The sequence below is a fragment of the Mustelus asterias genome, chromosome 6 (assembly GCF_964213995.1).
Source record: "Mustelus asterias chromosome 6, sMusAst1.hap1.1, whole genome shotgun sequence".
Lineage (NCBI taxonomy): Eukaryota > Metazoa > Chordata > Chondrichthyes > Carcharhiniformes > Triakidae > Mustelus > Mustelus asterias.
In genome coordinates, this window is record NC_135806.1 from 15,462,516 (window position 1) to 15,489,536 (window position 27,021).

The following is a 27,021-nucleotide window of genomic DNA, read 5'->3' on the forward strand; positions in this document are numbered from 1 at the left end:
GGAGCTTGATTTAATTTTTTCATATGAAACATGGCACCTGTGACGGTCAGCACTCCCTCAGTCCAGCAATGGAAAAAGCAGGAATGCACGCCTGGTGAAACATGATTGTTCTTCCCAGAATGCCACCACAGAACCACTGCTCTCCTATCGGCTTCTGTGATTAGAGTCATAGAGGTTTACAAGGATGGAAACAAGCCCTTCGGCCCAACTTGTCCATGCTGCCATTTTTTTTAAACCCCTAAGCTAATCCCAATTGCCAGCATTTGGCCCATATCCCTCTATACCCATCTTATCCATGTAACTGTCTAAATGCTTTTTAAAAGACAAAATTGTACCCACCTCTATTACTACCACTGGCAGCTTGTTCCAGACACTCACCACCCCCTGTGTGAAAACATTTCCCCTCTGTTCACTTTTGTGTCTCTCCCCTCTCAACTTAAACCTATGCCTCTAGTTTTAGACTCCCCTACCTTTGGGAAAAGATATTGACTATCGACCTTATCTATGCCCCTCATTATTTTATAGACCTCTATAAGGTCACCCCTCAGCCTCCTACGCTCCAGAGCAAAAAGTCTCAGTCTATCCAGCCCCTCCTTATAACTCAAACCATCAAGTCCCAGTAGCATCCTAGTAAATCTTTTCTGCACTCTTTCTAGTTTAATAATATCCTTTCTATAATAGGGTGACCAGAACCAGAAGGAGCGTTGCCCCTTCATCAGGCGAGTGTCCTTTCATCACTCACCTGAAGAAGGAGCAGCGCTCCGAAAGCTCGTGCTACCAAATAAACCTGTTGGACTTTAACCTGGTGTTGTGAGACTACTTATTGTATCTACCCCAGTCCAATACCGGCAACTCCACATCGTGATTCTATAAGGTCAACATCTAACGTTCTGTATTATGGGGCAAGATTTTGGATTTGGTTTAGGACCCTGCCATTGTGGTCAAACTAAGGTCATGACCCTGCACTGTATGAGGAAGTCACTGGCAGTGATTTTCTCCAAATTGAGCCAATTAGTGGCCAAAACGGGACCCTCCAGATCAGAAGGATGAGCAGGCTGCCATTTCAAACAGGAAAAAATGGAGGTGCCCTCCACTCAACATTTAAAAATATGAAAAAAGTACTTCCCAACAGAAAAAAACAGTTTGGGTCAGTATTCTTATTTCTTATTAAGAGGTCCACTTTCTTTCTTCAATGGTGGGCCAGTGATGTTTGGCACCTTTTCAATATGGCAGCCAGACATGATGGTGGAATCATGCCATTATGCCCACCCCACCTCAGAGTATGGGCAAATCCCCCGGTACATGATGAATGGGGTCGGAAGATACGGAGGGCTTTCCCGCCAGCCTCTGCAGCGGGAAGCTCTTCACGCTCTTGCCCCCGCTACAGGGCTCAGATGGGAGAATTCTGCCAGTGACCCCTGCCCTTTTCCAGCCATTTATCCTTAATGAGCTTAACGGCTTAAACAGCCACTTTAAATTACAGTTGCAGACTTTAAGAACCACAGCTGCGTGCCATTCCATATGCCGTGCTGATAGTGAACTCTGAAAGATAGCCCCAATCTATGCCAGGAGAATATTATGAGCAGTTAATAAGGCCAATCTTGAGAAATTGTGGATGGCCGTTACCATTTAACTGAAAACATGCCCTACAATATCCAACAACATTCAGAAAGTCCTTCAGCACAGGCTGATGCACCAAATGTTCATATTCTACATACTTTGCTAACAGTATGAGGTGAAATAATCAGATTGTGGGGATCGGAGAGGTTTAATTGTTCACCATAAAGGAGCTGTTAACAATCATTATTTTAAAAAGTTGTCAAAAGCTTAGGACAGAAGCGAGGAGACATTTCTTCACCCAGAGAGTGGTGAATGTGTGGAATTCACTGCCACAGAAAGTAGCTGAGACCAATACATTGCCTGATTTCAAGAAGAAATTAGATATAGCTCTTGGGGTTAAATGGATCAAGGGATATGTGGGGGTGCAGGAGTGGGGGGGAGGGAAGATTGATTTTGATGATCAGCCATGATCAAAATGATTTGATTTGATTTATTATTGTCATATGTATATAGTGACAAGTATTGTTTCTTGCACGCTATACAGACAAAGCATACCACACATGGAGAAGGAAAGGAGAGGGTGCAGAATGCAGTGTTACAGTCATAGCTAGGGTGTAGAGGAAGATCAACTTAATGCGAGGTAGGTCCATTCAAAAGTCTGATGGCAGCAGGGAAGAAGCTGTTCTTGATTCGGTTGGTATGTGACCTCAGACTTTTGTATCTTTTTCCCGACGGAAGAAGATGGAAGAGAGAATGTCCGGGGTGCGTGGAGTCCTTAATTATGCTGGCTGCTTTTCCGAGGCAGCGGGAAGTGTAGACAGAGTCAATGGATAGGAGGCTGGTTTGCGTGATGTATTGGTCTACATTCACGACATTTGTGGTTGCTTGCGGTCTTGGACAGAGCAGGGGCCATACCAAGCTATGATACAAATAGAAAGAATGCTTTCTATGGTGCATCTGGAAAAGTTGGCAGAACAGGCTCAAAGGGCTGAATGTCATATTCCTGCTTCTATTTTCTATGTTTCTATGTTTGCAGAGGGTGTGGAGGAGATATACCAGAACAGGATCAGGGTTGAATGTGAAGGGATTAGAGAAGCTGGAATTGATCTCCTTCGAGCAGAGCAGTTTAAGAGGAGATTATTAGAATCATTCAAAATTACAAATGATTCTTTTTCAGATTCTATTCTTCACACAGGATACAGTGCAAAGGTCAAAATGCTTCCGATTCACTGATAATCCATTTAAAATTGATTCTTTCAACCTGTGCTGACTTTCAAACTAAACCCATCTTCAGAATGAATGACTTAGACAAGCTATTCTTAGACCTGACTAGATGAAACTTCCAGAATAACTGCAGCAATGAGTAAATGGAAATTTAATAGCTCAAGATTTGCTTAACAGTTGCTAAGGTAAACAACAGAAATGAAGGTTTCGAGATTTGAGGGATTTTAACATAATAGTGATGAGCTGGTTTTCACTGGCAGGGTTTGATTTTTGATTTGATTTGATTTATTATTGTTACATGTACAGTGAAAAGTATTGTTTCTTGCATGCTATACAGACAGAGCATACCGTTCATTCAATGCAGAATGTTGTGTTACAGTCATAGCCAGGGTGCAGAGAAAGATCAACTTAATGCAAGGTAAGTCCATTCAAAAGTCTGACAGCAGCAGGGAAGAAGCTGTTCTTGAGTCGGTTGATACGTAACCTCAGACTTTTGTATCTTTTTCCCGAAGGAAGAAGGTGGAAGAGAGAATGTCCGGAGTGCGTGGCGTCCTTAATTATGCTGGCTGCTTTGCTGAGGCAGTGGGAAGTATAGACAGAATCAATGGATGGGAGGCTGGTTTGCGTGATGGATTGGGCTACATTCACGACTTTTTGTAGTTCCTTGCGGTCTTGGGCAGAGCAGGAGCCATACCAAGCTGTGATACAACCAGAAAGAATGCTTTCTATGGTGCATCTGTAAAAGTTGGTGAGAGTTGTAGCTGACATGCCAAATTTCCTTAGTCTTCTGAGAAAGTAGAGGCGTTGGTGGGCTTTCTTAACTATAGTGTCGGCATGGGGGGTCCAGGACAGGTTGTTGGTGATCTGGACACCTAAAAATTTGAAACTCTCGACCCTTTCTATTTCGTCCCCATTGATGTAGACAGGGGCATGTTCTCCTCTACGCTTCCTGAAGTCGATGACAATCTCAATCGTTTTGTTGACATTGAGGGAGAGATTATTGTTGCCACACCAGATTCTCTATCTCATTCCTGTACTCTGTCTCATCATTGTTTGAGGTCTGACCCACTACGGTGGTGTCGTCAGCAAACTTGAAAATCGAATTGGAGGGGAATTTGGCCGCACAGTCATAGGTGTATAAGGAGTATAGTAGGAGGCTGAGAACACAGCCTTGTGGGGCACCGGTGTTGAGGATTATCGTGGAGGAGGTGTTGTTGTTACTGATTGTGGCCTGTGGGTCAGGAAGTTCAGGATCCAGTTGCAGAGGGAGGTGTCGAGGCCCAGGCCACGGAGTTTGGTGATGAATTTCATGGGAATAATAGTGTTGAAGGCTGAGCTGTAGTCAATAAATAGGAGTCTGACAAAGGTGTCCTTGGCAATAGGGAGCTCAGTAGCCAGGAGACATACCTTTTAGATTTTTAAAAGTTCATTTATGGTACATGGATGCACATTTATTGCCTATCCCTAAGGGCAGTTAAGAGTCAACTATATTGTTGTGGGTCTGGAGTCACATGTAGGCCAGACCAGGTAAGGGCGGCAGATTCCCTTCCCTACAGGACATTAGTGAATCAGGTTGGTTCTTACGACAATTGACAATGGTTTTGTGGTCATCATTGAACTTTTAATTCCAGGTTTTTATTGAATTCAAATTTCATCAAGTGCTGTGGTGGGATTCGAACCGAGATCCCCAGCAGCATTACCCTGGGTCTCTGGATTACTAGTCCAGCGGCAATACCACTAAGCTACCGCCTCCCCTGATTGGCAAAATATCCAGGAGGGAAAATGGACCTTTGCACTCAGCGAGATGTTATGATTTGAAATGCATTGCCTGAAAGGGCGGATGAAGCAGATTCAAGAGTAACTTTCTAATGTTATCAAGAAATGGGAAGCAGAAGATCTGGTGTCAAGGAGTGGTAAGCCTGAAACACTAATTAGTGTTTCTCTCCCTCCCTCCTTCTCTGATCAAAAAAAAAGGCCACAGTGAGAAGGTAAAAGTGAAGGTAAGAGTTTTATAAATTTTCTCAAATAATTTAATTGGTGCTCAAAATGTCGGTCAGTGGGGTTAAGTGCTGCACGTGTGAGATGTGGGAGATCCGTGACGCTTCCAGCGTCTTGGACGACACGTCTGCAGGAAGTGCACCCAATTGCAGCTCCTTACAGACCACATGGATAGGTTGGAGCAGCAGTTGGATGCACTTAGGAGCATGAAGGGGGTGGAAAGCATCATAGATAGGAGCTTTAGAGACATGGTCACCCCAAAGGTGCAGGCAGATAGATGGGTGACCGCCAGAAGGGGCAGGCAGTCAGTGCAGGAATCCCCTGTGGTCATCCCCATCTCTAACTAGTATACCATTTTGGATACTGTTGGGGGAGATGGCCTATCAGGAGATAACAGCAGCAGCAGCCAAAGCAGTGGTACCATAGCTGGCTCTGTTGTTAAGCAGGGAGGGACAAAGAGCACTAGAGCAATAGTTCCCCGGGACTCTATAGTTAGGGGTGCAGATAGGCGCTTCTGTGGACGTGAAAGAGATTCCAGGATGGTATGCTGCCTCCCTGGTGCCAGGGTCCAGGATGTCTCTGAAAGGACAGAAAGCATTCTGAAGGGAGAGGGTGAACAGCCAGAGGTCGTGGTACATATTGGTACTAACGACATAGGTAGGAAGAGTGATGAGGTCCTGCAGCAGCAGTTTAGGGAGTTAGATAGAAAGTTAAAAAGCAGGACCTCTAGGGTTGTAATCTCAGGATTACTCCCTGTGCCAAGTGCTAGTGAGGCTAGGAATAGGAAAATAGTGCAGCTCAACACATGGCTAAACAGCTGGTGTAGGAGGGAGGGTTTCAGATATCTGGACTGTTGGGGTGTCTTCCGGGACCTGTATAAGAAGGACGGGATGCATCTAAACTGGAAGGGCATAAATATTCTGGCCGGGAGGTTTGCTAGTGCCCACACGGGAGGATTTAAACTAGTTTGGCGGATTTAAACAAGTTTGGCGGGGGGGGGGCATAAGACTCAGAGAAACAGTAGGCAGGGTGGGGTTGCTAATCAAAGAGGATCTGGTGGACTGAAGTGCATTTGTTTCAATGTGAGAAGTGTAACAGGTAAGGCAGATGAACTTCGAGCTTGGATTAGTATTAGGAACTATGATATTGTTGCCATTACAGAGACTTGGCTAAGGGAAGGACAGGATTGGCAGCTTAACATTCCAGATACAGATGTTTCAGGTGGGATAGAGGAGGATGTAAAAGGGGTGGGGGAGTTGCACTACTGGTTAAGGAGAATATCACAGCTGTACTCCGGGAGGACACCTCAGAGGGCTCATACAGCGAGGCAATATGGGCAGAGCTCAGGAATAGGAAAGGTGTAGTCACAATGTTGGGGGTTTACTATAGGCCACCCAACTGCCAGCGGGAGATAGAGGAACAGATTATGTAGGCAGATTTTGGCAAGGTGTAAAAGTAACAGAGTTGTTGTGGTGGGAGAGTTTATTTTCCCCTATATTGACTGGGACTCACTTAATATTAGGGGCATGGATGGGGCAGAGTTTGTAAGGAGCATCCAGGAGGGCTTCTTGAAATAGTACGTAGATAGCCCAACTAGGGAAGGGGCCATACTGGACCTGGTATTGGGGAATGACCCTGGCCAGGTGGTCACTGTTTCAGGAGGGGGAGCAGATCAGTAAGCTTTAAGGTACTGATGGTTAAAGATAAGTGTAGTCCTCAAATTAAGGTGCTCAGTTGGGGGAAGGCTAATTACAACAATATTAGGCAGGAACTGAAGAATGTAGATTGGGGGCAGATGGTTGAAGGCAAATCAACATCTGGCATGTGGGAGGCTTTCAAGTGTAAGCTGATAGGGATTCAGGACCGGCACATTCCTGTAAGGATGAAGGGTAAGTATGGCAAGTTTTGGGAACCTTGGATAACGAGAGCTATTATGAGCCTGGTCAAAGAGGAAAAGGAAGCATTTGTTAAAGCTAGGAGGCTGGGAACACATGAAGCAAGTGAGGAATACAAGGAAAGTAGAAAGAAACTTAAGCAAGGAGTAAGGAGGGCTAAAAGGGGTCACGAAAAAGCATTGGCCTCCAGGATTAAGGAAAATCCCAAGGGTTTTTATCCATATATAAAGAGCAAGAGGGTAGCCAGGGAGAGGGTTGGCCCACTCAAGGACAAGGGAGGGAATCTATGCGTGGAGCCAGAGGAAATGGGTGAGGTATTAAATGAGTACTTTGCGTCAGTATTCACCAAAGAGAAGGACTTGGTGAATGATGAGTCTGGGAAAGGATGTGTAGATTGTTTGAGTCATGTTGAGATCAAAAAGAAGGAGGTATTGGGGTTCTTGAGAAACATTAAGGTAGACAAGTCTCCTGGGCCTGATGGAATATACCCCAGAATACTGAGAGAGGCAAGGGAGGAAATTGCTGGGGCCTTGAGAGAAATCGTTGTATCCTCACTAGCTACAGGGGAGATCCCAGAGGATTGGAGAATAGCCAACATTGTTCCTTTGTTTAAGAAGGGGAGCAAGAATAATCCAGGTAATTACAGGCCGGTGAGCCTTACATCAGTGGTAGGGAAATTATTGGAGAGGATTCTTCGAGACAGGATTTATTCCCACTTGGAAATAAGTGGATGTATTAGTGAGAGGCAACATGGTTTTGTGAAAGGGAGGTCATGTCTCATGAACTTGATCAAGTTTTTCGAGGAAGTGACGAAGCTGATTGATGAGAGTAGGGCAGTGGATGTTGTCTACATGGACTTCAGTGAGGCCTTTGACAAGGTCTCCCATGGCAGATTGGTGCAGAAGGTGAAGTTGCATGGGATGAGAAGTGAGCTGGCAAGGTGGATACAAAACTGGCTCAGCCAAAGAAGACAGAAGGTACAGTGGAAGGGTGCATTTCTGAATGGAGGGCTGTGACAAGTGGAGTTCCTCAGGGATCAGTGCTGGGACCTTTGCTGTTTGTAATATATATAAATGATTTGGAGGAAAATGAAACTGGTTTGATTAGTAAGTTTGCGGATGACACAAAGGTTGGTGGATTTGCGGATAGCGATGAGGACCATCAGAGGATACTGCAGGATATAGATCGGTTGGAGACTTGGGTGGAAAGATGGCAGATGGAGTTTAATCCGGACAAATGTGAGGTAATGCATTTTGGAAAGTCTAATACAGATAGGAAATATACAGGTGGTAGGAACGGGAGAGATTCCTGGTCAGCCATGTTTGATGTGGCGTGGTGCCCCTCAAGCTATAAGCTACAAGCTGGTGACCTATTCCAGGAAAAACCTCGCTATGAGAACAGATGAAAAATTGTCGTCTGCCCCACTTGGTGCAGGAAGAGGAAACAAATGACAAACCAAGGGAAAGCATGGAACTGATGGGCTGAACAGTCTCCTTGTGTGATCTTTGTTGTTAAAGCAGCAGTAAAACCATTTTCCTCCCTCCTTCTGGGTTCAGAACAAAGTCAGTCTGAATAGTGCCTCCCACTTGGCAGGATTCATCCATTTGCACATTGTAATGGCTTTGATGTTTTGCTGGAGGAAGTTATCTGAAGCGGACATGTGCTCAAAACTGGGGAGGACTTTATCACTGGTGCTGACAGCCTGCAACGGTAACGATGGCCACTGACTACTTTTCACATGGCCAGATTCAAATTGGCCAAGTCGGAGCTCACCATCCCATTTAAGATGTCAGGTGGGTTCTCGATGAAGCTGGCATGATCAGAGGGTCAGAAGCTCGAGAACCTCGGTCTCCCTATGAAGAGGTGGCCACTGCCGAGGCCGGGAGGTGTAAGGATGCCTCAATGTGCAGGCACCCTGGCTGGCCTGCACATCAGTCTTCAAAAAGCAGGGAAATGGACAGTTCAATCATGGAGGGGAAGCCCCATCTCCAACTCTGCTGCTTCTGTCTGGACAGCCGTTGCGCCTTTCCAGCATGGTGTTTCTGACTCCACCAGCCAGGGTTCTCTCTGCCTGCAGGAAATGCCATCGACGTGGCAAAATTGCTCCTAACTGGAGAATTTACTGTAATGGGCTGCTCCACTCCATGCAGTTCACAGCCAATCTCCTTCCCAGCCTGCCACAGGAAACTTTCTTGGCAGTGGGAATGCGTTGGGAGCAGTCCCAAACTGACTGCCCCCTATTGTAGGACTTGAGACAGTTAACCTCAGCACACAGACAGAAGGAGCTAACTGATTAAAAACCACAAACAGGACTGCCTCAGTAGGCCTATCATGTCAGCCTGCTCCACTGAACTAATTTCTTCCTATCTTGACTCCATTCTCTCTCCTCTTGTCCAGATCCTTCCCACCTACATCCGCGACTCTTCTGATGCCCGATGACATATCAACAACTTCCAGTTCCCTGGCCCAAACTGGCTCCTCTTCACCATGGATGTCCAATCCCTCTACACCTCCATTCCCCACCAGGATGGTCTCAATGCTCTTCGCTTCCTCCTCGAACAGAGGTCTGAACAATCCCCATCCACCACCACTCTCCTCCGTCTAGCTGAACTGGTTCTCTCACTCAACAAGTTCTCCTTTAACTCATCTCATATCCTCCAAATAAAAGGTGTGGCTATGGGCACCTACATGGATCCCAGTTATGCCTGTCTGTCTATGTGGTATGTGGAGCATTCCCTGTTCCAGTCCTACTCTGGCTCCGTCCCACAACTCTTTCATCAGTACATCGATGACTATTTTAGTGCCACTTCAGCTCCCATCTGGACCTGGAAAAATGTATCCATTTCCCTTCCAATTTCCAACCCTCTATCCCCTTCACGTGGTCCATCTCTGACACTTCTCTTCCCTACCTTGACTTCTGTCTCCAAGCCCACTGACTCTCATAGCTACCTCGACTACAGCTCCTAACACCCCTCCCTATCCTGTAAGGACTCCATCCCAGTCTCTCAACGCCTTCGCCTTTGCCGCATCTGTTCTGATGACCACACTTTCCAAAATGGCACTGCTGATATCTTCCTTCTTCATAATTTTCCACTCATTGTGGTTGACAGGACTCTCAGCCATGTCCAACCCATCTTCCGAGCCACTGCTCTCCCCTCCCTCCCAGAACCAGGATAGGGTCCGCCTTGTCCTCAGTTTTCACCCCACCAGCCTCCGCATTCAAAGGGTCATCCTTCGCCAGTTCTGCAAACTCCAGCATGATTCCACCACTCAACACACCTTCCCCTTACTCCCCCTGTTAGCATTCCAAAGGACCGTTCTCTCTGGAACACCCTGGTCCATTCTTCTATCACACCCAACACCTCACACACCATAAATGGTACTTTCCCATGTACTCGTAGACAATGCAACACCTGCCCCTTCACCTTCTCCCTGCTCACCATCCCAGGGCCTAAACCACTTTTTTCAGGTGAAGCAGTGCTTCATGTGCACTTCCTTCAACCTGGTCTATTGCATTCGCTGCTCCCAATGCCGTCTACTCTACATCAGAGAGACCATACGCAGATTGGGTGACCACTTTGCAGAACCTTTTTGGTTTGTCCATAAGCAGGACCCCGACCTTCCTGTCGCTTGCCACTCCAACACACCACCCTGCTCTCCTGTCCACATGTCCGTCCTTGGACTTTTGAAATATTCTAGTGAACCCCAACGCAAACTGGAGGAACAACACCTTACCTTCCGATTGGATATTTTACAGCCTTCTCTACTGAACATTGAGTTCAACAACTTCAGAGCATGAACTCCCTCCTCCACCTTCACCCCATTTCCATTTATTTTATTTTATTTCTTCTTTTCATTTTATTCATCCATTTTTGTTACTTTATATTCTTATTTTTATTTTTCCACTCCAAAAATCTTGATTTCCATCTTGTTTTCCCTTCCTCCCACCCCACTAGGGCCACATGCCACATGCCTCAGGTTGCCCTTTGATACTCCACACCTTCATTCTGCCGTTTACACATTCCAGTCTCTTAATGGACATTATTAGCAGCATTCTCAGCCTTTATCATCACTGTCTACATTTCCTTTGTCTTTTTGTCCATGGCATTCCCCCACCTTCCCCCCCCCCCCATCCTCACAGTATAAATCTTGTCCAATTTTCCCTGTCTTCAGCTCTGACGAAGGGTCATCCAGACTCAAAACGTTGACTCCGTTCTCTCTTCACAGATGCTGTCAGACCTGCCGAGGTTTTCCAGCATTTTCCAATTTTGTTTCAGATTCCAACATCCGCAATATTTTGCCTTTGACACATGATTGATTTAAGGAGCAATTGTAACTGAACAATGGCGCAGGTTAACTGCAATGATGAATTAAGCGCAGTTGAGAATAGAAGGAGCACTTACACCTGAATAAGCTGCGAGCTTAGCACCTCTCACCTGTGGGAGGGAAATGATGTTATCCTTCTCTTGGGTGTAAATCAGGGGAATTATTGATTCCCATTGCAGTTCTGGATAGCCCAGGACTGGGGTAAAGCGGGGAGAAGAAAGGAACAATCCAGTGAAATGTTAATAGAACCTTGGTGTGTGATAGTGTGATTTAAACATTATGACAAAGGGACAATATCAAAGAGAGTTGCTGCAGTCAGGAGAAGAAGTACAAGGACTGGTCATCTCCAGATCAAGGCCTACAATCAACACCATAACAAACAGCCACTTGGGCGATTGTAAATTTCAGTCAAATTGTAATGAGGTTTGTACTTTTGTTATGTGGGTTCAATAAATGAACAAATTTAATGGTGAGCCAAACACCCTTTGCTGCCTGCATTTTGTTCACATAATCTCATGATCCAAGAACCACTGTAAGGAGGGAGGGAACATAACCCCTTTTTGGTGATTATGTCCCTTTAAGGGCAACACAGCAGAATAAAGGTCAATTGACCAGGATGGCCAATCGGGACTCAGGGTGTGGAATCACCCCATGGTGAGAGAGGCTCCTAGGTAGAGACATTTTCATAGAATCTCTCCTAGAATCCCTGCAGTGCAGAAGGAAGCCATTCGGCCCATTGAGTCCATGCCCGCTCTCCGAAAGAGCACCCCTCCCAGGCATTCTCCTCCTCTCTATCCCTGTAACCCCACAAAGTTGCACTACAAATCTTGGGGCACGAAGGGGCAATTTAACATGGCCAATCCATCTAACTTGCACATCTTTGGACTGTGGGAGGAAACCGGAGCACCCGGAGGAAACCCACACAGACACAGGGAGAACATGCAAACTCCACACAGACAGTGACCCGAGGCAGGAATTGAACCCAGGTCCCTGCACTGTAAGGTAGCAGTGCTAACCACTATGCCACCGTGGGAAAGTTACAGCCCATGCGGCTGCTATACAATTCTTATTAATAAGTACCTTTGGTGTTCACTAATGAAGTCTGTGAAAGTGCATCTTTGCACCCTTACACTGGCTCCCCTAAGGCTAAACCTATCCCCAAACCCTCCCCCCACCTCTAATCCCATCATATGGGCCCATGAAAACTCGGCCCCAAGTATTAGGAAGAATTACTCTTAGCTATGTCAGATCGGCTTGGGTCAAATGCCAACTAGCTCTGCCCCACCATCTGCCTCAATGTAAATCCTAGAATTATGAGGCCAATTCCATTCCCAAAGCATGTTATAACTCTCTCTAACTCAGTCTGTCAATATAATACTATAATTTGGTAGCAGTTTGCTGCAATGCACCCATACATATCAGGAACCAGAGTGGAGCTATCAAATATAATTTACTGGCATTGTTTACAACTGGCAAAGAAAAGATATTTCTATCCCATCAGTTTGGACTCGATCCAAGCCCAGGTCTGAGAGGTAAAGTGGAATCGTGCCAACCTATCAGTCCTCCTACTTTGTCCATTCTTGCTCAGAACAAGTTGCCACTTAATTACTTCTCCTTAAGTGGGAAAATACATAAAATTTGCAGCACAGAAATAGTCCATTTGTGGCCTAACAAGTTTATTTTCACGTGACCCTTCTCCCAGCCTGGTTGACGAGAACATAAGAAACATTGGAAATAGGTTAAGTGGTACGCCGCACATTCCCTCTGTTCTTTTGTAGATTGTTTAGGAATAGAATTACGCTGAGGTGCAATTCTCCTGTGGGAGATTAGCAGAAGAAGTGGGAAATCAGCACTGGTTAAAACGTTTAGTCATCCAGTTATTGGACATGCAACATTTATAGGTTGCAGTTTCCAATAAAATCTCAGTTAACCCGCAAAGGTCTGTATTGCCACAAAATGTCAACTTGAATCACAAATGGTGGTATCACTTGCCAGTAATTGATAAATGCACAGGCGATTCTAAAATATCTGCACCGTCCCTACGTTCAACGACAACAACTTGCATGGTATAGTATCTTTAAACCAGTAAACTGACTCGAGGCTCTTCAAATCATTCTGTTCTCACACATGTAGCAATGTTTATATTCTTCTGCACTGTGGGAAGCATAGTGGTACAGCGGTTAGCACTGCTGCCTCATGACACCAGAGACCTAGGTTCGATTCCCGGCTTGGGTCACTGTCTGTGCGGAGTCTGCATGCTGTCTACATGGGTTTCCTCTGGGTGCTCCAGTTTCTTCCCACAGTCTGAAAGACATGCTGGTTAGGTGCATTGGCCATGCTAAATTCTCCACAAGCACCAGAGTGTGGCGACTAGGGAATTTTCACAGTAACTTCATTGCAGTATTAATGTAAGCCTACTTATGACAAGTAAATAAACTTTAGTTAGTGAGAATGCTACATTTGCAAGAAGGTAGATGATATATTTTCTTCCTGTATTGAACACTCCCTCTTTTCATTAAGATATGTTGGATGTTAAAAATGCACATCTAATACTATTACAAAACTATCAAGGCCCCAAGGCAAACACAAATCTCATCATGGCTTTGACATACATCTCCACAGGATTGGAGGAAGAGTTTTTTTTAAAAGGCACAGACTATATCCCCAACCGGTTCATAATGGCAGGCTTTATACTGTGTAGGATTCTTCATTTACATTTTCAATCGGGCTCCCCCATTGCAATTGGGAAACAAAGTCAACTTTGAAAATTATCATCTGTCCATCCCAGAGACTTGACAGTAAATGGAGATGGGAGCTGTTCGACTGAAGGAGGTACGTGCCTTTTACAGCACTACTTGTGGGCCAACTGGAGCTGGAGTGAATTTTTCATCTTCTTCCCACTGCTGATCAAAGGTCGCTGTAATCAGTGACCTTTCACCTCTCACCCAGACATCTCACTCCCTCCCAGTTGCAGTTCCCTTTCCTCCATAACCCCCCCCTCCACTCACCCCACACCCCTCCTCCCACCACCATTATTTAATGTAGAGACAATATTTATTTAATGTCCTTTAGGGAAGGAAATCTGTCATCCTATCTGGCCATTCAATGTAGTTGATTCTCAACTGCCCTCTGAAATGACCTGGCCAAGGGCAACTATGGATGGACAATAAATGCTGGCCAGCCAGCAACGCCAGTGTCCGGAATAAATAACACAAAGATATAAATATACAAAAAATGGCAAATGGAGTTCAACCCTGATAAATGGCAAATGGAGTTTAACCCTGATAAATGTGAGGTGATTCATTTTGGTAGGACTAATTTAAATGTGGATTACAGGGTCAAAGGTAGGGTTCTGAAGACTGTGGAGGAACAGAGAGATCTTGGGGTCCATATCCACAGATCTCTAAAGGTTGCCACTCAAGTGGATAGAGCTGTGAAGAAGGCCTATAGTGTGTTAGCTTTTATTAACAGGGGGTTGGAGTTTAAGAGCCGTGGGGTTATGCTGCAACTGTACAGGACCTTGGTGAGACCGCATTTGGAATATTGCGTGCAGTTCTGGTCACCTCACTATAAGAAGGATGTGGAAGCGCTGGAAAGAGTGCAGAGGAGATTTACCAGGATGCTGCCTAGTTTGGAGTGTCGGTCTTATGAGGAAAGGTTGAGGGAGCTGGGGCTGTTCTCTCTGGAGCGGAGGAGATTGAGGGGAGACTTAATAGAGGTTTATAAAATGATGAAGGGGATAGATCGAGTGAACGTTCAAAGACTATTTCCTCGGTTGGATGGAGCTATTACAAGGGGGCATAACTATAGGGTTCATGGTGGGAGATATAGGAAGGATATCAGAGGTAGGTTCTTCACGCAGAGAGTGGTTGGGGTGTGGAATGGACTGCCTGCAGTGATAGTGGAGTCAGACACTTTAGGAACATTTAAGCGGTTATTGGATAGGCACATGGAGCACACCAGGATGGTAGGGAGTGGGATAGCTTGATCTTGGTTTCAGATGAAGGTCGGCACAACATCGTGGGCCGAAGGGCCTGTTCTGTGCTGTAATGTTCTATGTTCTATCTATGTTCTAACACTGCCTTTAAATTTGGCAGAACCTTTATATCCTTGACCTTACTGGGTCTCCTCTGCACTAACACACTCTCCCACACCTTCTCTGCCTTCCCATAAATATTGGGCTCATATATTTCTCCTCTAAGTAGGCAAATTAAAGTGTCAAGCCATCTAACTATCATTGGTGCGCTTCAGGCACAGTGTTTTTAAGACCCTGCAGTCACGGAAGCTTTTGAATTTTTATTACAGCTTGTACAGATGTCATAAAAATACAATTAAAGAGGCAGAAAATCCAGAGCAAATCTCTCTGAGGCTCAAAAAATTGCAGCAAAACACCAGAGAGATGACTCCTGCGGCACCCAAGATATTAGGCTTAATTTGCACTCCTTCTGAGCCATGGAATTTATGTAGGGTTGCAATCAGATGCCAGATGGGTGTAATAAATCATTTCAGGTTCAAAGAACAAAGAACAGTACAGCACAGGAACAGGCCCTTAGGCCCACCAAGCCTGCACCAATCATGTTGTCCTATCTAGACCAACCGCCTTATCCCTCTACACTGTTCATGTATCTATCCAGATAAGTCTTAAATGTCACTAAGGTGTCTGCCTCAAGCACCTCACTTGGCAGTGCATTCCAGGCCCCCACCCCCCTCTGTGTAAAAAACGTCCCCCACCCATCTCCACCCATTTCTCCCTTTATCTTGAACTTGTGCTGCCTTGTAATTGTCATTTCTGCCCTGGGGAAAAGCTTCCAACTGTTCACCTTATCTATGCCCCTCATAATTTTATAAACTTCTATCAGGTCTCCCTCAGCCTCTGGCTTTCCAGGGAGAACAATCCCAGTTTATTCAATCTCTCCTCATAGCTAATACCCTCCATATCAGGCAACATCCTGGTACACCTTTTCTGTACTCTCTCCAAAGCATCCACGTCCTTCTGGTGGTGTGATGACCAGAATTGCACACAGTATTCCAAATGTGGCCTAACCAGAGTTTTACATAACAGTAACCAGTTCAAGTCCAGAATTGTGCTGAGTGAGCTGATAATTGCGATAATTCCTGCCAGTGTCCTGAATTGAGGAGGGAAAATTCAGACAGGGTCCTTAGCTTCCGATGATTATCCATTAACTGCTCATGTGCTTGTGTGGACAACAGCTGTGAGCAGAATTGGGCTCTACCGCGAGGCGTCTGGATGGGTTCATGAATAGGGAGGGAGTAGAGGGATACGGATGGAGTAAGGGCAGAAGATTTTTTTTTGTTTCGTCAGGACATCATGATCAGCACAGGCTTGGAGGGCCGAAGGGCCTGTTCCTGTGCCATACCTTGTTCGTTGTTCTTTGTCACCCACACAAACAACCTGCTTTGCTGACTTAGTTTATTCGGTGACCAAAAAGAAGCACAAATAACCTAACGACACTCATTTATTAAAGCTTGCACATTAACAGGAATTTTACAGTCCCCCCCCTGCACTCCCCCCTCCCCTCACCACCACCACAGGTTCTGAGAAGGGGAAGGGGGCAGTGTAAAATTGCATGGACAGGATTCCCTCTGGGATCCTGCCTGCCCAGACCCAGACGCAATTTCCCAGTGGGGCAGTCAGGACTTCAGGCGGGAAACCCACCCTTGCCCCTATTAAAGCACTTAAGTTTTTAAGTTTAAGTTTATTTATTAGTGTCACAAGTGTCACATTAACACTGCAATAAGAACATAAGAACTAGGAGCAGGAGTAGGCCATCTGGCCCCTCGGGCCTGCTCCGCCATTCAATAAGATCATGGCTGACCTTTTTGTGGACTCAGCTCCACTTACCCACCCGCTCACCATAACCCTTAATTCCTTTACTGTTCAAAAATTTATCTATCCTTACCTTAAAAACATTCAGTGAGGTAGCCTCAACTGCTTCACTGGGCAGTGAATTCCACAGATTCACAACCCTTTGTGTGAAGAAGTTCCTCCTCAACTCAATCCTAAATCTGCTCCCCCTTATTTTGAGGCTATGCCCCCTAGTTCTAGTTTCACCCGCCAGTGGAAACAACTTCCCTGCTTCTATCTTATCTATTCCCTTCATAATCTTATATGTTCCTATAAGATCTCCCCTGAGTATAGTCCCAGTCTATTCAGTTTCTCCTCATAAGCCAACCCTCTCAACTCCGGAATCAACCTAGTGAATCTCCTCTGCACCCCCTCCACAGTAATGAAGTTACTATGAAAATCTCCTAGTCGTTACACTCCGGCGCCTGTTCGGGAACACTGAGGGAGAATTTAGCTTGGCCAATGCACCTAACCAACTCATCTTTCAGACTGTGGGAGGAAACCAGACCACCCAGAGGGAACCCACACAGACACAGGGAGAGCGTGCAGACTCCACACAGACAGTGACCCAAGGCCGGAATTGAACCTGTGTCCCTGGCACTGTAAGGCAGCAGTGCTAACTACTGTGCCACCATGCCGCCCCTGAATGGCCACTGAAGGGCCTTTTCTCACACAGTCTCCATTTTTAGGCTGGCAGGTGCAGGTCTGAAAAAGTCACAAATCCCCATCTCGGGCGGGCAGTGGGTTTAGGGATGGGGGGGGGGGGGGGCGGGGGGTAGGGGGGATGGGCACCTCAATCTGAAGGCCACTTCAGGTTTGGGGCACTCTTCCCTCCGGGAACTGGAAACTCCAGCCATCCTTCCCCCGCTGGCCTATCGCCCAATGCCAAGATTGTTCCAGAATTTCTATCCTGTTTCCTAAAAATGATCTTCGAATTTACATGTTCCTTCACACTTCTGGCAGTACAAGAGATATATTAGTGCTGTAAATGTATTTAGCAAAGTATGGTACAAGAAGAATTACGAAGTAGGCCTCATAAACTTAAACACTGGGAAACTCTTTATTACAGGTGTGCCCTGTCCCACAGTCAAATCCTAGACTGCTTAACTGGGTTCCACACGGGGAGGAGCTAATTGCCCCTCAGGGGTCACATGATCCACTCTCTTAAAGAGGCAGTACACACCCCAAACCCCCAACATACATATATTCCAATTAGCAACTAATCTTTGCACATCCAGAGGTCATGGGTGTCACTAGCAAAGCCAGCACTAATTGTCCATCCCTAATCAGCCTTGAAAAGATGCTTGCAAGCCACTTTCTTGATCTGCTGCAGAATGTATGTCTAGCTATACCCATAGTTCTGTTAGGAAAGGAGTTCCAGGATTTTGATCGAGGGGCGATGGAGGAATCACGATAAAATTTTAAGTCTCAATTGTTTGTTATTCAGATGGAAAGTTGCCGGTCGTGGTACTCCTGTGTGTCTGCGGCCATTGCCCTTCTAAGAAGTAAAGATTGTGCATTTGGGAGGTGCCACAAATGGAGGCCTGGTGAGTTGCTTCAGTGCATCTTGGGTTACACATTGCAGACACTGTGTGCCAGTGCCGGAGGGAGTGGATGTTCAAGGTGGTCAATGGGATGCCAATAAAGGAGGTTGGTCCTGGATGGCGCTGAGTTTTAGTTGTTGGAGCTGCACTCATCCAGGCAAGTGGAGAGTACTCCATCATATTCCTGGTTTGTGCCTTGTAGATGGTTGACAGGCCTTGGGGAGTCAGAGGTGAATTATATGCTGCAGAATACCAGCCTCTGACCTGCTCTTAACATAGAACATAGAACAGTACAGCACAGAACAGGCCCTTCAGCCCATGATGTTGTGCCGAGCTTTGTCTGAAACCAAGATCAAGCTATCCCACTCCCTATCATCCTGGTGTGCTCCATGTGCCTATCCAATAACCGCTTTGAACGTTCACTCTATCTGTCCCCTTCATCATTTTATAAACCTCTATTAAGTCTCCCCTCAGCCTCCTCCGCTCCAGAGAGAACAGCCCTAGCTCCCTCAACCTTTCCTCATAAGACCTATCCTCCAAACCAGGCAGCATCCTGGTAAATCTCCTCTGCACTCTTTCCAGCGCTTCCACATCCTTCTTATAGTGAGGTGACCAGAACTGCACACAATATTCCAAATGTGGTCTCACCAAGGTCCTGTACAGTTGCAGCATAACCCCACGGCTCTTAAACTCCAACCCCCTGTTAATAAAAGCTAACACACTATAGGCCTTCTTCACAGCTCTATCCACTTGAGTGGCAACCTTTAGAGATCTGTGGATATGGACCCCAAGATCTCTCTGTTCCGCCACAGTCTTCAGAACCCTACCTTTGACCCTGTAATCCACATTTAAATTAGTCCTACCAAAATGAATCACCTCACATTTCTCAGGGTTAAACTCCATTTGCCATTTTTCAGCCCAGCTTTGCATCCTATCTATGTCTCTTTGCAGCCTACAACAGCCCTCCACCTCATCCACTACTCCACCAATCTTGGTGTCATCAGCAAATTTACTGATCCACCCTTCAGCCCCTTCCTCTAAGTCATTAATAAAAATCACAAAGAGCAGAGGACCAAGCACTGATCCCTGTGGCACTCCGCTAGCAACCTGCCTCCAGTCCAAAAATTTTCCATCCACCACCACCCTCTGTCTTCAATCAGATAGCCAGTTACCTATCCAATCGGCCAACTTTCCCTCTCTCCCACACCTCCTTACTTTCATCATAAGCCGACCATGGGGGACCTTATCAAACGCCTTACTAAAATCCATGTATATGACATCAACTGCCCTACCTTCATCAACACACTTAGTTACCTCCTCAAAAAATTCAATCAAATTTGTGAGGCACGACCTGCCCTTCACGAATCCGTGCTGACTATCCCGGATTAATCCGCATCTTTCTAAATGGTCGTAAATCCCATCCCTAAGGACCTTTTCCATCAATTTACCAACCACCGAAGTAAGACTAACCAGTCTATAATTACCAGGGTCATTTCTATTCCCTGTCTTAAACAGAGGAACAACATTCGCCACTCTCCAGTCCTCTGGCACCATCCCCGTGGACAGTGAGGACCCAAAGATTAAAGCCAAAGGCTCTGCAATCTCATCCCTTGCCTCCCAAAGAATCCTAGGATATATTTCATCAGGCCCTTATAGCCACAATATTTAATTTCTAGTCAATGCTAATCCGTAGATGTTGAAGGTGGGATTTTAGTGATGGTAATGCTGTTGAATGTAAATGGGAGGTTTTAGACTCTCTTTGCTTCTACCTTACTGAAATAACTCCTCAAAGGCCAGATTCCCTTTATTTACAAACTCAATTCCACTCCTCAGAGTGTTTCAGGTACAAAGTCAGAATCCGGAGTGTCTGTCACCCTGACACTCCTCCGTATATACACAGGTATGATTGGGCAGGAAATCATTACCTCAATCAGGGAGCTCATACTCCAAGAGGCCAACCTCATGGGCCTCATTGAGGTCATTACACTTACCCTGTTGAATGTCATAATCTGTAGCCAGGAGATAGCAACTTTACTGAAGGGGTCGGCCAGCCTGTTTGTCTGCCCTTCTACCACGGCTACATTCGTGGCCGGGTGTCCCTGGAGAGGGAGCATGCAGTGTCCGAGGGCACTATGGAGGCCTTCCGTGCTCACTGGGCACCGCAGGGGCTGGGGTGTATTATAGATTCCTTCAATCACATCTTAGTTTGAAGTTTTCTTTCTATTTTGTCTTTTGTTTTGGGTGGTTCCTTTCTTTTTGGGAGCTGCCCCTTTTAATTTGCCCCTCAATTAATTTAGTTTACTTGTTGTGCCAAAAGGATCGGTGATAGCAACTTTCCACAGCCTGGAAATAATCCTTCACTCACATCCTAGTGCGCATTTCCTTCACTTACATGGTATGCAATTGCTTAGTTCATGCACCCAAAACCATTCCCTTGACAGTCTTCAGGCTGACTCTAGGGTTTGGAGACCATTTCCAGTTCTCCCACTCACTGTAAGGGAGGACAGAGCTCTAAAGAGCCTGAGCTTAGGGGCTGGACCTCACAACCTGTACCTGCTCACCCCTCCAATAAAGAGGAAGTATTGAAACTAAGGTCCTGGAACAATACAGAAGTGCCTTTGAAATGCATAGGCTGTGTAACTGGCCAGTGTGACGCATTGTAGATTTCTCGAACACATTGAAGAACTTCATGTGCCTTTTGTTACTGTACAATTTTTTACAATAAAATTAAAAATATGCCCAAACATTAAATGTGGCCATTCAGCATGCATGACTAATTTGTCCAGCACACAGTCATAAGAAATGATTAATAATAATGCTGCAAATGTTTAGTGGCAGTTCAATTAAACTGATTGCACTCAGGCAACTTATGCGACTCCTTTGATAATGCATTTCATAATGTTCATAGTTTCAGTGCTATAATGCCTTCAGTATACAGTTAAATCAATAAAACACAAAGGCATTTGGACAAAGCACAACTATTTCAACCAATTTATCCTTGAAGTTTGTGTCCACATTTTAATTCATCCATTACAATAGGACTTGTGGACAGTGCATGAAATTCCCAAACAAACAACCCTTATCTCTTGAAACGACTATCGTTTTTTTAGGAATTACTTATCTAAGATGTGTGGGTTTGAATAATTACAATTGAGGATGTAAATCTCGAGATTTATGAACATTTTGCAGTTGCTATTTGTTGTAAATATCAGAACCACACATCGATTTTATTCCCAGCAACAGTCTGACGTTGTGAAAACTCTCCAGACTGGAGCTGTACCCGAACTGTTACAAAGAAGAAATTTTTACCTAGATATGAAAATGTTCTAGACATTTGCATAGGCTTGACCATTGAATCTTTCAGCAATGAGTTTTTAATATTCACGCGTGGGTGGCACGGTGGCACAGTGGTTAGCACTGTTACCTCACAGTGCCAGGGACCCGGGTTCAATTCCCAGCTGGGGTCACCGTCTGTGTGGAGTTTGCACATTCTCCCCATGTCTGCGTGAGTTCCTTCGTGCGCTCCAGTTTCCTCCCACAGACAAAAGATCTGTGGGTTTGGTTGATTGGTCATGTTAAATTGCCCCTCAGTGTCAGGGGGACTAACTAGGGTAAATGCATGGGGATAGGGCCTGGATGGGATTGTGGTCAGTGCAGACTTGATGGGCCGAATGGCCTCCTTCTGCACTGTAGGGATTCTATGTTTTGCCCAGTTTCTACAGTTATAAATCTACATTAATCAAATTCCTAGAATGAGCTAAAAATGACTGTCAATATCAGTATTCCAGTGCTGAACCTGTTCATCTCCCACTCCCCTGTTGGCTATTTTAATGGTGGTATTAAAATAAATGGTTTAATACCTCTGTGAATAGAACAGGATTTGTTATAGTTGGGACAGTATTTTGTCTGACACTGTCACCAGTCAGAACTTTAAGCTGTATTTACATCACTTTTATACTATTTGTTGTAAAACGCCAACTGGATCGCAAATGTTCTTTAGAATCAAAGAATCGTAGATTTCCTAGTGCAGAAGGAGACCATTCGGCCCATTGAGTCTGCACCAACTCAGCATCTTACCCAGGACCAACCACTCCCATCCTATCCCCATTAAGTTGTACATTTACCATGGTTAACCCACCTGACCTATATATTTTGAGACATTAAGAGGCGATTTAGCATGGCCAAACCACTAAACAGCACATCATTAGACCGTGAGAGGAAACAAGAACACCTGGAGGAATCCCACACAGACATGGGGAGAATGTGCAAACTCCACACAGACTCGAGGCTGGAATTGAACCCGGGCGCTGTGAGGCAGCAGTGCTAACCACTGTGCCTTTACGGAAAGGAAACTGCCAGCCTTGATTTTGAACCTCCTTGCTGTCTTACATTCACGTCAAACCTACGCAAGCAATTCAGGTCTTATGAAGACAGCAGGAGCAAATGTTTCACTTTGGGCCCGATTTTACCATTTGGAGTCTAAGGGCCAGATCTGGGCGTAATGCAGATCCGAGCCCGGAATCCTCTTTGCAGCGCGCCCATATGCTTTTTGCCGGCTCCAGTCCGATCCGCACAGTGGGCGGGGCTTAGCGCTGCCGGAACGATCGGAGCTCTGAACTGCGCATGCGCAGTTCGAAAAAAAATCCGAAGCAGCGCGCCTGGACGCGAAAGAAAAAGACAGCAGAGAGAGCAGAGAGGGGGGGGGGGAGGATGGGGGAATATATATTTTGAAATATTTTCCCAAATTTTTGACTGTCAGGTTTTTAGTTCCTGCGATTATAATTTTGACATTATCTTCCAAAGGGAATTCCTCTAATTCTGTGTCATGTTCAGATGAAAACAAGATGACAGAAAGGATCCAAGGCTGCTCCAGAGGCAGATTAGCTGCACCCAATGTTGCCCATGCAAATCACATTCATAAGTAGGGGCACATCTGCCATGAAATATGAGAGAAGAGTTGCCAATACAAACTTCTTTTCACTATGGTTGATTTCCCAGATTTAGTAATCTCCTTGAATCTTATTTCCAACCAAGTTCCACCACGGGGACAATTCTTCCAAGTTCACCACATGACGGCACGGTAGCACAGTGGTTAGCACTGCTGCTTCACAGCTCCGGGGACCTGGGTTCGATTCCCGGCTTGGGTCACTGTCTGTGTGGAGTTTGCACATTCTCCTCGTGTCTGCGTGGGTTTCCTCCGGGTGCTCCGGTTTCCTCCCACAGTCCAAAGATGTGCAGGTTAGGTTGATTGGCCATGATAAAATTGCCCCTTAGTGTCCTGAGATGTGTAGGTTAGAGGGATTAGCAGGTAAATATATGGGGGTAGGGCCTGGGTGGGATTGTGGTCGGTGCAGACTCGATGGGCTGAATGGCCTCCTTCTGCACTGTAGGGATTCTATGATTCTATGACTCTGAACATTTGAGCACCTGGCTCATGGCTACAGGGACATCAACAATCCAGTTACAGATCACAAATGTATTATACAGGTCACTAATTGCTCACTAGGACACTGTAGTTTAATTACCTTTCCCATAGATAATTAGGCAGCACAAAGAAGATGCTACATTATTTTCAGTTTGCAAGACTCTCCCAAGTCCATCCCCCCCCCCCCCCCCCCCCCCACCCCCCCCTGCCAACCAGAGATACAACTGAGCCCACCCCCCCTCTTCCGTCAGACGCCAGTGGAGGGCCAGGAAGGTGCTGCAGGCTCTCGAAGGACTGCAGGTCGGAAGGATGGTGGAGGGAGACCAGCGATCGAGGTAGGTTGGGGGTGTGCTCTGCCGAGGGGGGCCTGCCTCCCAGGGGGGTCCGATCCCGGGGGTGGGGGGTCTGCCGGGGTGGTTAGCAGAGTGCTCTGCGAAGGATGGTCGAGGAGGATGGTGACTTCACAAGGGCAGAGAGGGCTTCGGAGGTTCCCCTGCAGAATAGAAATCCGCTTCGGATTTTTATTCGACAGGTCGCTAAAAGCGCGGATCCGGAACGGGCCAGAAGACGGTAAAGTGGGATTTGGCAGTAGGGTTGGGCACGCGGTTCATTAAGTTGATTTAAATGCATGCTAATGCACTTAAATCGTCGGGCCGCCCGATTCGTACGCGGGCTGGACCCGCGCCCGAATCGGGTGTCAGTAAAGCCGCGATCTGCTCGTAATCGGGTGCAGATCGCGGTATAGGCCCGCTGCCCAACTTTACCGCGATTTCACGCCCGTTTTCAGGCGTGAAGTTTTGGTAAAATTGGGCCCTTTGTCATAAGGTCAGATCCCTGACTGGAACATCACCATTGATAATGTGATGCTTTGATTTATGTCAAATCTGCTTTCCTAACATTTCCGATGCACCCTCTGCCATTTATTTTACACATTAAACCTAAATTGGGGAAAGAAAACCTATTTAAATTTGGATCACTTTGAAGTAACTGTGGAAGTAACTATTCAAGTTCTGCCCTGAGCAATTTAACATCCTTTCAATGTTGGTAGACTATAAGCACCAACAGGCAGACAGGCAACATTTTGGATTCCTTGTCTACGTTCAAGGCCAAACATTCCAAGTACTGTTAGATACGCCTCCCATCACCATTGCAGTCTGAAATTCTGAAGATCATTTTACAGGATCTCCTGCTCCTGCATCAAGTCACATCCTCTGAAGGGCATCAGATAAGGGACGGGGTGGGGGAGGGGGGGGTTACGAGGGTAAGGCCTGGTTGGGATTGTTGTTGCTGCAGGCTCGATGGGCCAAATGGCCTCCTTCTGCACTGTAGGGATTCTATGATTAGAACCCATTGGAGAGGAGCTGGAACTGGGAGGGAAGGAAACATCTGGGCTTCAGTGTGAACTGGGAAGATGAACAAATCAATGACAGAAATACACAAGATTTCACCACCCTCGCAAACTCGCGAGTGATATTCAGTTTGGCTGAGCAGTCAGATCAGTCACAAAGCATTCACATGATTGGCTTGACCTGGTAACCAGAGGACACAAATCTAAGGTGACCGAGGAAAGAAGCAGGGGTGAAATGTAGAAACTTGTTTTTTTACACAGCGAGTAGTTGTGATCTGGAATGCATAGCTTGAAAGGATTCTGGAAGCAGATTCAGTCATACATTCAAGAAATGATTACATTGGGGTTTCCAATGTAACTACTACCAGACCCACCTTCCCACCCCTCCTCACCCTGGAAAAGCAAGGGATAAAAACTGAGGACCATTTGGGCATTTAAAGCAGCACACAATGCCTCCTCCATGAGGGAAAAGATTGGATGAGGTCCTGCCTCAAGTTTGTGAAACACTTTGAAGCTTTGCTGTGAGTCTTTAAAGGGAGTAACTGCATCCAACCTTTCTCCTCATGGAACCGTCATTGTGCGCTGCTTTGAATGGAGCAGAAAGCATTCTTCCATACGTGCAAGCTATATTGCCCAGGCCATAAGGAAGCCATCATTCCACTTTTGTCGCTTCCGATAGCCAACCTGTAAACCTTTTCAATGGAAGAGATGATTCTGTTTCTCCTGGTCAATCATAGAATCCCTACAGTGCAGAAGGAGGCCATTTGGCCCATTGAGTCTACACTGACCACAATCCCACCTTGTTCCTATCCCACAGCCACACATATTTACCCTACTAATCCCCCTGACATTAAAGGGCAATTTAGCATGACCAATCCACCTAACCTGTACATCTTTAGACTGTGGGAGGAAACTGGAACACACGGAGGAAACCCATACAGACACAGGGAGAACATGCAAACTTCACACAGACAGCGAGGCCTGAATTGAACCCAGGTCCTTGCTGTAAGGCAGCAGTGCTAACCATTGGGCCACGTGCCGCCCGGGTGATCATGAGCTTTTCTGCAATGGATTAATTCCATGTAACAGCAGTTGATAGTCACTGAATTTTGTGGCCTGTAGCTGCATTGCACAGGTGACAAATGTCTTGTCTTCTTGAGCTTCTCAATTCATCCACTTGACCATACATTTGAGGCCCCTGCTTTCATTATCTGATTGGATCCGGCAAAGTGCAGGGCACTATTGGTGGCATCTATTGGCCAAAAGGGTTTCAGCTCCAATGCTACCTCTTTCATGAACTGAAAAGTATGGGAAGTGAGGGATATTGTCCAGTGTTTCACCATGAATCTAAATTTAAGATATTGAATTTGGTACAAATCATAGAATCCCTACAATGCAGAAGAAGGCCATTTGGCACATCGAGTCTGCACTGCCAACAATCCCACCCAGGCCGTAACCCCACATATTTACCCCGCTAATCCCTCTAACCTACGCACCCCGGGACACTGAGGGACAATTTAGCATGGCCAATGCACCAAACCTGCACATCTTTGGACTGTGGGAGAAAACCGGAGCACCCGGAGTAAACCCCACGCAGAGACGGGGAGAATGTGCAAGCTCCACTCAGACAGTGACCCAAGCTGGGAATCGAACCCAGGTCCCTGGAGCTGTGAGGCAGCAGTGCTATCCACTGTGCCACTGTGCCACCCAAAACAACAAACAAAAAGGTTAAAAGAATTTGATGGCATCCATTGGCGATATGGGTTTCAGCTCCAATGCTGCCTCTTTCATGAACTGAAAGGTATGGGATGTGAGGAATATTGTCCAGTGTTTAA